The sequence below is a fragment of the Somniosus microcephalus genome, chromosome 29 (assembly GCF_052327205.1).
Source record: "Somniosus microcephalus isolate GS21.2 chromosome 29, FLI_Smic_1.0, whole genome shotgun sequence".
NCBI lineage: Eukaryota > Metazoa > Chordata > Chondrichthyes > Squaliformes > Somniosidae > Somniosus > Somniosus microcephalus.
The window spans coordinates 35,219,402-35,230,662 of NC_141015.1; the positions used below are offsets into that span (position 1 = coordinate 35,219,402).

General features: G+C 73.6%; 1 long non-coding RNA gene across 1 annotated transcript in view; it reads left to right on the forward strand.

Annotated features, from left to right (window-relative positions):
• LOC147098634 (uncharacterized) overlaps positions 1–11,261 on the forward strand; it is a 679,602-nt gene that overhangs the window by 8,053 nt on the left and 660,288 nt on the right. The window lies entirely within an intron of this gene.

The following is an 11,261-nucleotide window of genomic DNA, read 5'->3' on the forward strand; positions in this document are numbered from 1 at the left end:
CCCCTCGCCGCCCTCCTCCTCCTCTCCCCCTCGCCGCCCTCCTCCTCCTCTCCCCCTCGCCGCCCTGCTCCTCCTCTCCCCCTCGCCGCCCTCCTCCTCCTCTCCCCCTCGCCGCCCTCCTCCTCCTCTCCCCCTCGCCGCCCTCCTCCTCCTCTCCCCCTCGCCGCCCTCCTCCTCCTCCTCTCCCCTCGCCGCCCTCCTCCTCCTCCTCTCCCCCTCGCCGCCCTCCTCCTCCTCCTCTCCCCCTCGCCGCCCTCCTCCTCCTCCTCTCCCCCTCGCCGCCCTCCTCCTCCTCCTCTCCCCTCGCCGCCCTCCTCCTCCTCCTCTCCCCCTCGCCGCCCTCCTCCTCCTCTCCCCCTCGCCGCCCTCCTCCTCCTCTCCCCCTCGCCGCCCTCCTCCTCCTCTCCCCCTCGCCGCCCTCCTCCTCCTCCTCCTCCCCCTCGCCGCCGCCCTCCTCCTCCTCCTCCTCCTCCCCCTCGCCGCCGCCCTCCTCCTCCTCCACCTCCCCCTCGCCGCCCTCCTCCTCCTCCACCTCCCCCTCGCCGTCCTCCTCCTCCTCCTCCTCCTCCTCGCCGCCCTCCTCCTCCTCCTCCCCCTCGCCGCCCTCCTCCTCCTCCTCCCCCTCGCCGCCCTCCTCCTCCTCCTCCCCCTCGCCGCCCTCCTCCTCCTCCTCCCCCCCTCGCCGCCCTCCTCCTCCTCCTCCCCCTCGCCGCCCTCCTCCTCCTCCTCCCCCTCGCCGCCCTCCTCCTCCTCCTCCCCCTCGCCGCCCTCCTCCTCCTCCTCCCCCTCGCCGCCCTCCTCCTCCTCCTCCCCCTCGCCGCCCTCCTCCTCCTCCTCCCCCTCGCCGCCCTCCTCCTCCTCTCCCCCTCGCCCTCCTCCTCCTCTCCCCCTCGCCCTCCTCCTCCTCTCCCCCTCGCCCTCCTCCTCCTCTCCCCCTCGCCCTCCTCCTCCTCTCCCCCCTCGCCCTCCTCCTCTCCCCCTCGCCGCCCTCCTCCTCTCCCCCTCGCCGCCCTCCCCCTCTCCCCCTCTCCCCCCTCCTCCTCCTCTCCCCCCTCCTCCTCCTCTCCCCCCTCCTCCTCCTCTCCCCCCTCCTCCTCCTCTCCCCCTCCTCCTCCTCTCCCCCTCGCCCTCCTCCTCCTCTCCCCTCGCCCCCTCCCTCCTCCTCCTCTCCCCCTCGCCCCCCCTCGCCGCCCTCCTCCTCCTCCCCCCCCCCTCGCCGCCCTCCTCCTCCTCCCCCCCCTCGCCGCCCTCCTCCTCCTCCCCCCCTCTCCCCCCTCCTCCTCCTCTCCCCCCTCCTCCTCCTCTCCCCCTCCTCCTCCTCTCCCCCTCCTCCTCCTCTCCCCCTCCTCCTCCTCTCCCCCCTCCTCGCCCCCCTCCTCCTCCTCGCCCCCCTCCTCCTCCTCGCCCCCCTCCTCCTCCTCGCCCCCCTCCTCCTCCTCGCCCCCCTCCTCCTCCTCTCCCCCTCGCCGCCCTCCTCCTCCTCTCCCCCTCGCCGCCCTCCTCCTCCTCTCCTCCTCCTCTCCCCCTCGCCGCCCTCCTCCTCCTCTCCCCCTCCTCCCCCTCGCCGCCCTCCTCCTCCTCGCCGCCCTCCTCCTCCTCTCCCCCTCGCCGCCCTCCTCCTCCTCTCCCCCTCGCCGCCCTCCTCCTCCTCCTCCCTCGCCGCCCTCCTCCTCCTCTCCCCCTCGCCGCCCTCCTCCTCCTCTCCCCCTCGCCGCCCTCCTCCTCCTCTCCCCCTCGCCGCCCTCCTCCTCCTCTCCCCCTCGCCGCCCTCCTCCTCCTCTCCCCCTCGCCGCCCTCCTCCTCCTCTCCCCCTCGCCGCCCTCCTCCTCCTCTCCCCCTCGCCGCCCTCCTCCTCCTCTCCCCCTCGCCGCCCTCCTCCTCCTCTCCCCCTCGCCGCCCTCCTCCTCGCCGCCCTCCTCCTCCTCTCCCCCTCGCCGCCCTCCTCCTCCTCTCCCCCTCGCCGCCCTCCTCCTCCTCTCCCCCTCGCCGCCCTCCTCCTCCTCTCCCCCTCGCCGCCCTCCTCCTCCTCTCCCCCTCGCCGCCCTCCTCCTCCTCTCCCCCTCGCCGCCCTCCTCCTCCTCTCCCCCTCGCCGCCCTCCTCCTCCTCTCCCCCTCGCCGCCCTCCTCCTCCTCTCCCCCTCGCCGCCCTCCTCCTCCTCTCCCCCTCGCCGCCCTCCTCCTCCTCTCCCCCTCGCCGCCCTCCTCCTCCTCTCCCCCTCGCCGCCCTCCTCCTCCTCTCCCCCTCGCCGCCCTCCTCCCCCTCGCCGCCCTCCTCCTCCTCTCCCCCTCGCCGCCCTCCTCCTCCTCTCCCCCTCGCCGCCCTCCTCCTCCTCCTCTCCCCCTCGCCGCCCTCCTCCTCCTCCTCTCCCCCTCGCCGCCCTCCTCCTCCTCGCCGCCGCCCTCCTCCTCCTCCTCCTCCCCCTCGCCGCCCTCCTCCTCCTCCTCCCCCTCGCCGCCCTCCTCCTCCTCCTCCCCCTCGCCGCCCTCCTCCTCCTCCTCCCCCTCGCCGCCCTCCTCCTCCTCCTCCCCCTCGCCGCCCTCCTCCTCCTCCTCCCCCTCGCCGCCCTCCTCCCCCTCGCCGCCCTCCTCCTCCTCCTCGCCGCCCTCCTCCTCCTCCTCCCCCTCGCCGCCCTCCTCCTCCTCCTCTCCCTCGCCGCCCTCCTCCTCCTCCTCCCCCTCGCCGCCCTCCTCCTCCTCCTCCCCCTCGCCGCCCTCCTCCTCCTCCTCCTCCTCCTCCCCCTCGCCGCCCTCCTCCTCCTCCTCCCCCTCGCCGCCCTCCTCCTCCTCTCCCCCTCGCCCTCCTCCTCCTCTCCCCCTCGCCCTCCTCCTCCTCTCCCCCTCGCCCTCCTCCTCCTCTCCCCCTCGCCCTCCTCCTCCTCTCCCCCTCGCCGCCCTCCTCCTCTCCCCCTCGCCGCCCTCCTCCTCCTCCTCCTCTCCCCCCTCCTCCTCCTCTCCCCCCTCCTCCTCCTCTCCCCCCTCCTCCTCCTCTCCCCCTCGCCCTCCTCCTCCTCTCCCCCTCGCCCTCCTCCTCCTCTCCCCCTCGCCGCCCTCCTCCTCCTCCCCCCCCTCCTCCTCCTCCCCCCCCCTCGCCGCCCTCCTCCTCCTCCCCCCCCCCTCGCCGCCCTCCTCCTCCTCTCCCCCTCTCCCCCCTCCTCCTCCTCTCCCCCCTCCTCCTCCTCTCCCCCTCCTCCTCCTCTCCCCCCTCCTCGCCCCCCTCCTCCTCCTCGCCCCCCTCCTCCTCCTCGCCCCCCTCCTCCTCCTCGCCCCCCTCCTCCTCCTCGCCCCCCTCCTCCTCCTCGCCCCCCTCCTCCTCCTCGCCCCCCTCCTCCTCCTCGCCCCCCTCCTCCTCCTCGCCCCCCTCCTCCTCCTCGCCCCCCTCCTCCTCCTCGCCCCCCTCCTCCTCCTCTCCCCCTCGCCCCCCTCCTCCTCCTCTCCCCCTCGCCGCCCTCCTCCTCCTCTCCCCCTCGCCGCCCTCCTCCTCCTCTCCCCCTCGCCGCCCTCCTCCTCCTCTCCCCCTCGCCGCCCTCCTCCTCCTCTCCTCCTCCTCTCCCCCTCGCCGCCCTCCTCCTCCTCCTCCTCTCCCCCTCCTCCTCCTCTCCCCCTCGCCGCCCTCCTCCTCCTCGCCGCCCTCCTCCTCCTCTCCCCCTCGCCGCCCTCCTCCTCCTCTCCCCCTCGCCGCCCTCCTCCTCCTCTCCCCCTCGCCGCCCTCCTCCTCCTCTCCCCCTCGCCGCCCTCCTCCTCCTCTCCCCCTCGCCGCCCTCCTCCTCCTCTCCCCCTCGCCGCCCTCCTCCTCCTCTCCCCCTCGCCGCCCTCCTCCTCCTCTCCCCCTCGCCGCCCTCCTCCTCCTCTCCCCCTCGCCGCCCTCCTCCTCCTCTCCCCCTCGCCGCCCTCCTCCTCCTCTCCCCCTCGCCGCCCTCCTCCTCCTCTCCCCCTCGCCGCCCTCCTCCTCCTCTCCCCCTCGCCGCCCTCCTCCTCCTCTCCCCCTCGCCGCCCTCCTCCTCCTCTCCCCCTCGCCGCCCTCCTCCTCCTCCTCTCCCCCTCGCCGCCCTCCTCCTCCTCCTCTCCCCCTCGCCGCCCTCCTCCTCCTCGCTGCCGCCCTCCTCCTCCTCCTCGCTGCCGCCCTCCTCCTCCTCCTCCTCCCCCTCGCCGCCCTCCTCCTCCTCCTCCCCCTCGCCGCCCTCCTCCTCCTCCTCCCCCTCGCCGCCCTCCTCCTCCTCCTCCCCCTCGCCGCCCTCCTCCTCCTCCTCCCCCTCGCCGCCCTCCTCCTCCTCCTCCCCCTCGCCGCCCTCCTCCTCCCCCTCGCCGCCCTCCTCCTCCTCCTCCCCCTCGCCGCCCTCCTCCTCCTCCTCCCCCTCGCCGCCCTCCTCCTCCTCCTCTCCCTCGCCGCCCTCCTCCTCCTCCTCCCCCTCGCCGCCCTCCTCCTCCTCCTCCCCCTCGCCGCCCTCCTCCTCCTCCTCCCCCTCGCCGCCCTCCTCCTCCTCTCCCCCTCGCCCTCCTCCTCCTCTCCCCCTCGCCCTCCTCCTCCTCTCCCCCTCGCCCTCCTCCTCCTCTCCCCCTCGCCCTCCTCCTCCTCTCCCCCTCGCCCTCCTCCTCCTCTCCCCCTCGCCCTCCTCCTCCTCTCCCCCTCGCCGCCCTCCTCCTCTCCCCCTCGCCGCCCTCCTCCTCCTCCTCCTCTCCCCCCTCCTCCTCCTCTCCCCCCTCCTCCTCCTCTCCCCCCTCCTCCTCCTCTCCCCCCTCCTCCTCCTCTCCCCCTCGCCCTCCTCCTCCTCTCCCCCTCGCCCTCCTCCTCCTCTCCCCCTCGCCGCCCTCCTCCTCCTCCCCCCCTCCTCCTCCTCCCCCCCCCCCTCGCCGCCCTCCTCCTCCTCCCCCCCCTCGCCGCCCTCCTCCTCCTCTCCCCCTCTCCCCCCTCCTCCTCCTCTCCCCCCTCCTCCTCCTCTCCCCCTCCTCCTCCTCTCCCCCCTCCTCCTCCTCGCCCCCCTCCTCCTCCTCGCCCCCCTCCTCCTCCTCGCCCCCCTCCTCCTCCTCGCCCCCCTCCTCCTCCTCGCCCCCCTCCTCCTCCTCGCCCCCCTCCTCCTCCTCTCCCCCTCGCCCCCCTCCTCCTCCTCTCCCCCTCGCCGCCCTCCTCCTCCTCTCCCCCTCGCCGCCCTCCTCCTCCTCTCCCCCTCGCCGCCCTCCTCCTCCTCTCCCCCTCGCCGCCCTCCTCCTCCTCTCCCCCTCGCCGCCCTCCTCCTCCTCTCCCCCTCGCCGCCCTCCTCCTCCTCTCCTCCTCCTCTCCCCCTCGCCGCCCTCCTCCTCCTCCTCCTCTCCCCCTCCTCCTCCTCTCCCCCTCGCCGCCCTCCTCCTCCTCGCCGCCCTCCTCCTCCTCTCCCCCTCGCCGCCCTCCTCCTCCTCTCCCCCTCGCCGCCCTCCTCCTCCTCTCCCCCTCGCCGCCCTCCTCCTCCTCTCCCCCTCGCCGCCCTCCTCCTCCTCTCCCCCTCGCCGCCCTCCTCCTCCTCTCCCCCTCGCCGCCCTCCTCCTCCTCTCCCCCTCGCCGCCCTCCTCCTCCTCTCCCCCTCGCCGCCCTCCTCCTCCTCTCCCCCTCGCCGCCCTCCTCCTCCTCTCCCCCTCGCCGCCCTCCTCCTCCTCTCCCCCTCGCCGCCCTCCTCCCCCTCGCCGCCCTCCTCCTCCTCTCCCCCTCGCCGCCCTCCTCCTCCTCTCCCCCTCGCCGCCCTCCTCCTCCTCTCCCCCTCGCCGCCCTCCTCCTCCTCTCCCCCTCGCCGCCCTCCTCCTCCTCCTCTCCCCCTCGCCGCCCTCCTCCTCCTCCTCTCCCCCTCGCCGCCCTCCTCCTCCTCTCCCCCTCGCCGCCCTCCTCCTCCTCTCCCCCTCGCCGCCCTCCTCCTCCTCCTCCTCCCCCTCGCCGCCGCCCTCCTCCTCCTCCTCCTCTCCCCCTCGCCGCCCTCCTCCTCCTCCTCTCCCCCTCGCCGCCCTCCTCCTCCTCTCCCCCTCGCCGCCCTCCTCCTCCTCTCCCCCTCGCCGCCCTCTCCTCCTCCTCCTCCCCCTCGCCGCCGCCCTCCTCCTCCTCCTCCTCCTCCCCCTCGCCGCCGCCCTCCTCCTCCTCCACCTCCCCCTCGCCGCCCTCCTCCTCCTCCTCCACCTCCCCCTCGCCGTCCTCCTCCTCCTCCTCCTCCTCTCCCCCTCGCCGCCCTCCTCCTCCTCCTCTCCCCCTCGCCGCCCTCCTCCTCCTCCTCTCCCCCTCGCCGCCCTCCTCCTCCTCTCCCCCTCGCCGCCCTCCTCCTCCTCTCCCCCTCGCCGCCCTCCTCCTCCTCTCCCCCTCGCCGCCCTCCTCCTCCTCCTCCTCCCCCTCGCCGCCGCCCTCCTCCTCCTCCTCCTCCTCCCCCTCGCCGCCGCCCTCCTCCTCCTCCACCTCCCCCTCGCCGCCCTCCTCCTCCTCCTCCCCCTCGCCGCCCTCCTCCTCCTCCTCCCCCTCGCCGCCCTCCTCCTCCTCCTCCCCCTCGCCGCCCTCCTCCTCCTCCTCCCCCTCGCCGCCCTCCTCCTCCTCCTCCCCCTCGCCGCCCTCCTCCTCCTCCCCCTCGCCGCCCTCCTCCTCCTCCTCCCCCTCGCCGCCCTCCTCCTCCTCCCCCTCGCCGCCCTCCTCCCCCTCGCCGCCCTCCTCCTCCTCCTCCCCCTCGCCGCCCTCCTCCTCCTCCTCCCCCTCGCCGCCCTCCTCCTCCTCCTCCCCCTCGCCGCCCTCCTCCTCCTCCTCCCCCTCGCCGCCCTCCTCCTCCTCCTCCCCCTCGCCGCCCTCCTCCTCCTCCTCCCCCTCGCCGCCCTCCTCCTCCTCCTCCCCCTCGCCGCCCTCCTCCTCCTCCTCCCCCTCGCCCTCCTCCTCCTCTCCCCCTCGCCCTCCTCCTCCTCTCCCCCCTCCTCCTCCTCTCCCCCTCCTCCTCCTCTCCCCCTCGCCCTCCTCCTCCTCTCCCCCTCGCCGCCCTCCTCTTCCTCCCCCCCCCCTCGCCGCCCTCCTCCTCCTCCCCCCCCCCTCGCCGCCCTCCTCCTCCTCCCCCCCTCGCCGCCCTCCTCCTCCTCTCCCCCTCTCCCCCCTCCTCCTCCTCTCCCCCTCCTCCTCCTCTCCCCCCTCCTCCTCCTCGCCCCCCTCCTCCTCCTCGCCCCCCTCCTCCTCCTCGCCCCCCTCCTCCTCCTCTCCCCCTCGCCCCCCTCCTCCTCCTCTCCCCCTCGCCGCCCTCCTCCTCCTCTCCCCCTCGCCGCCCTCCTCCTCCTCTCCTCCTCCTCTCCCCCTCGCCGCCCTCCTCCTCCTCTCCCCCTCCTCCTCCTCTCCCCCTCGCCGCCCTCCTCCTCCTCTCCCCCTCGCCGCCCTCCTCCTCCTCTCCTCCTCCTCTCCCCCTCGCCGCCCTCCTCCTCCTCTCCCCCTCCTCCTCCTCTCCCCCTCGCCGCCCTCCTCCTCCTCGCCGCCCTCCTCCTCCTCTCCCCCTCGCCGCCCTCCTCCTCCTCTCCCCCTCGCCGCCCTCCTCCTCCTCTCCCCCTCGCCGCCCTCCTCCTCCTCTCCCCCTCGCCGCCCTCCTCCTCCTCTCCCCCTCGCCGCCCTCCTCCTCCTCTCCTCCTCGCCGCCCTCCTCCTCCTCTCCCCCTCGCCGCCCTCCTCCTCCTCTCCCCCTCGCCGCCCTCCTCCTCCTCTCCCCCTCGCCGCCCTCCTCCTCCTCTCCCCCTCGCCGCCCTGCTCCTCCTCTCCCCCTCGCCGCCCTCCTCCTCCTCTCCCCCTCGCCGCCCTCCTCCTCCTCTCCCCCTCGCCGCCCTCCTCCTCCTCTCCCCCTCGCCGCCCTCCTCCTCCTCCTCTCCCCCTCGCCGCCCTCCTCCTCCTCCTCTCCCCCTCGCCGCCCTCCTCCTCCTCCTCTCCCCCTCGCCGCCCTCCTCCTCCTCCTCTCCCCCTCGCCGCCCTCCTCCTCCTCCTCTCCCCCTCGCCGCCCTCCTCCTCCTCCTCTCCCCCTCGCCGCCCTCCTCCTCCTCTCCCCCTCGCCGCCCTCCTCCTCCTCTCCCCCTCGCCGCCCTCCTCCTCCTCTCCCCCTCGCCGCCCTCCTCCTCCTCCTCCTCCCCCTCGCCGCCGCCCTCCTCCTCCTCCTCCTCCTCCCCCTCGCCGCCGCCCTCCTCCTCCTCCACCTCCCCCTCGCCGCCCTCCTCCTCCTCCACCTCCCCCTCGCCGTCCTCCTCCTCCTCCTCCTCCTCCTCGCCGCCCTCCTCCTCCTCCTCCCTCTCGCCGCCCTCCTCCTCCTCCTCCCCCTCGCCGCCCTCCTCCTCCTCCTCCCCCTCGCCGCCCTCCTCCTCCTCCTCCCCCCCCTCGCCGCCCTCCTCCTCCTCCTCCCCCTCGCCGCCCTCCTCCTCCTCCTCCCCCTCGCCGCCCTCCTCCTCCTCCTCCCCCTCGCCGCCCTCCTCCTCCTCCTCCCCCTCGCCGCCCTCCTCCTCCTCCTCCCCCTCGCCGCCCTCCTCCTCCTCCTCCCCCTCGCCGCCCTCCTCCTCCTCTCCCCCTCGCCCTCCTCCTCCTCTCCCCCTCGCCCTCCTCCTCCTCTCCCCCTCGCCCTCCTCCTCCTCTCCCCCTCGCCCTCCTCCTCCTCTCCCCCTCGCCGCCCTCCTCCTCTCCCCCTCGCCGCCCTCCCCCTCTCCCCCTCTCCCCCCTCCTCCTCCTCTCCCCCCTCCTCCTCCTCTCCCCCCTCCTCCTCCTCTCCCCCCTCCTCCTCCTCTCCCCCTCCTCCTCCTCTCCCCCTCGCCCTCCTCCTCCTCTCCCCCTCGCCCTCCTCCTCCTCTCCCCCTCGCCCCCCCCTCGCCGCCCTCCTCCTCCTCCCCCCCCCCTCGCCGCCCTCCTCCTCCTCCCCCCCCCCTCGCCGCCCTCCTCCTCCTCCCCCCCTCTCCCCCCTCCTCCTCCTCTCCCCCCTCCTCCTCCTCTCCCCCTCCTCCTCCTCTCCCCCCTCCTCGCCCCCCTCCTCCTCCTCGCCCCCCTCCTCCTCCTCGCCCCCCTCCTCCTCCTCGCCCCCCTCCTCCTCCTCGCCGCCCTCCTCCTCCTCTCCCCCTCGCCGCCCTCCTCCTCCTCTCCCCCTCGCCGCCCTCCTCCTCCTCTCCTCCTCCTCTCCCCCTCGCCGCCCTCCTCCTCCTCTCCCCCTCCTCCCCCTCGCCGCCCTCCTCCTCCTCGCCGCCCTCCTCCTCCTCTCCCCCTCGCCGCCCTCCTCCTCCTCTCCCCCTCGCCGCCCTCCTCCTCCTCTCCCCCTCGCCGCCCTCCTCCTCCTCTCCCCCTCGCCGCCCTCCTCCTCCTCTCCCCCTCGCCGCCCTCCTCCTCCTCTCCCCCTCGCCGCCCTCCTCCTCCTCTCCCCCTCGCCGCCCTCCTCCTCCTCTCCCCCTCGCCGCCCTCCTCTCCCCCTCGCCGCCCTCCTCCTCCTCTCCCCCTCGCCGCCCTCCTCCTCCTCCTCCCCCTCGCCGCCCTCCTCCTCCTCCTCCCCCTCGCCGCCCTCCTCCTCCTCCTCCCCCTCGCCGCCCTCCTCCTCCTCCTCCCCCTCGCCGCCCTCCTCCTCCTCCCCGCCGCCCTCCACCTCCTCCTCCTCCTCCCCGCCGCCCTCCTCCTCCTCCTCCTCCTCCCCCTCGCCGCCCTCCTCCTCCTCCTCCCCCTCGCCGCCCTCCTCCTCCTCCTCCCCCTCCCCCTCGCCGCCCTCCTCCTCCTCCCCCTCGCCGCCCTCCTCCTCCTCCTCCCCCTCGCCACCCTCCTCCTCCCCGCCGCCCTCCTCCTCCTCCTCCTCCTCCTCCCCCTCCTCCTCCTCCTCCTCCTCCTCCTCCTCCCCCTCGCCGCCCTCCTCCTCCTCCTCCCCCTCGCCGCCCTCCTCCTCCTCCTCCCCCTCGCCGCCCTCCTCCTCCTCTCCCCCTCGCCACCCTCCTCCTCCTCGCCGCCCTCCTCCTCCTCCTCTCCCCCTCGCCGCCCTCCTCCTCCTCCTCTCCCCCTCGCCGCCCTCCTCCTCCTCCTCTCCCCCTCGCCGCCCTCCTCCTCCTCCTCTCCCCCTCGCCGCCCTCCTCCTCCTCCTCTCCCCCTCGCCGCCCTCCTCCTCCTCCTCTCCCCCTCGCCGCCCTCCTCCTCCTCCTCTCCCCCTCGCCGCCCTCCTCCTCCTCCTCTCCCCCTCGCCGCCCTCCTCCTCCTCCTCTCCCCCTCGCCGCCCTCCTCCTCCTCTTGCACCCCTTCACTCACTCACTCACTACAACTTTCAGCTTCTTTACAATTCGAAGTATGTTATGGCTCTCCTTTTCAAGGCAAACCTTGGTAATTCCTAAACCTTACTCTAAAGGTTCTGAAACATTGTTGTCCTTGTTAAATGTTGAACACATTCAGTGTTGTTGTGAGACCTGTACATTGCATCCAACATACTTCTGACAGATGGTTGGCGTTCCCTCATCTACAGTTAAAATTCCCTAACTAGCCCTTGTAACCCTATGGCGATGTAAGGATTCATAAATCGTGTGTCCAGTCCACTGCTGGGTTGAGGGGTTGATGCATTAGGCACTTGTGTGTATGAAGTTTCTTTAGTTCTTCAATCCAATATGCCAGTCCTGTTTGGACCGAATGCCTGTTTCTCTGCTGTTTATTCTATGTAATTCTATCTAGATAAGCACACGAGGGTGATGCTGATAGATTTAGATGAGGAAAGACGGGAGGAGGCTCGAGTGGAGCATAAACGCCGGCATGGACTGGTTGGGCCGAATGGCCTGTTTCTGTGCTGTACATTGGGATACATTAGCACGATGGTTATGTTACTGGACTAGTGATCCAGAGGCCTGGACTAGTGATCCAGAGGCCTGGACTAGTGATCCAGAGACATGAGTTCAAATCCCACCACGGCAACTCGGGAATTTAATTAATTAAATAAATCTGGAATAAAAACTAGTATTAGTAATGGTGACCATTGTTGTAAAAACCCATCTGGTTCACTACTGTCCTTCAGGGAAGGAAATCTGCCGCCCTTACCCGGTCTGGCCGATATGTGACTCCAGACCCACAGCAATGTGGTTGACTCTTAACTGTCCTCTGAAATGGTGCAGGCTCGATGGGCCGAAATGGCCTCTATCTGCACTGTGGGGATTCTGTGTGATCTGTGTGTGAGCCACACGGTTGTTTCAAGAAGGCGGCTCACCACCACCTTCTCGAGGGCCATTAGGGATGGACAATAAATGCCAGGCTTGCCAGTGACGCCCACATCCCGTGAATGAATAAAATAAAAATTCTGTTCTGTGTTGTTGTCGTCC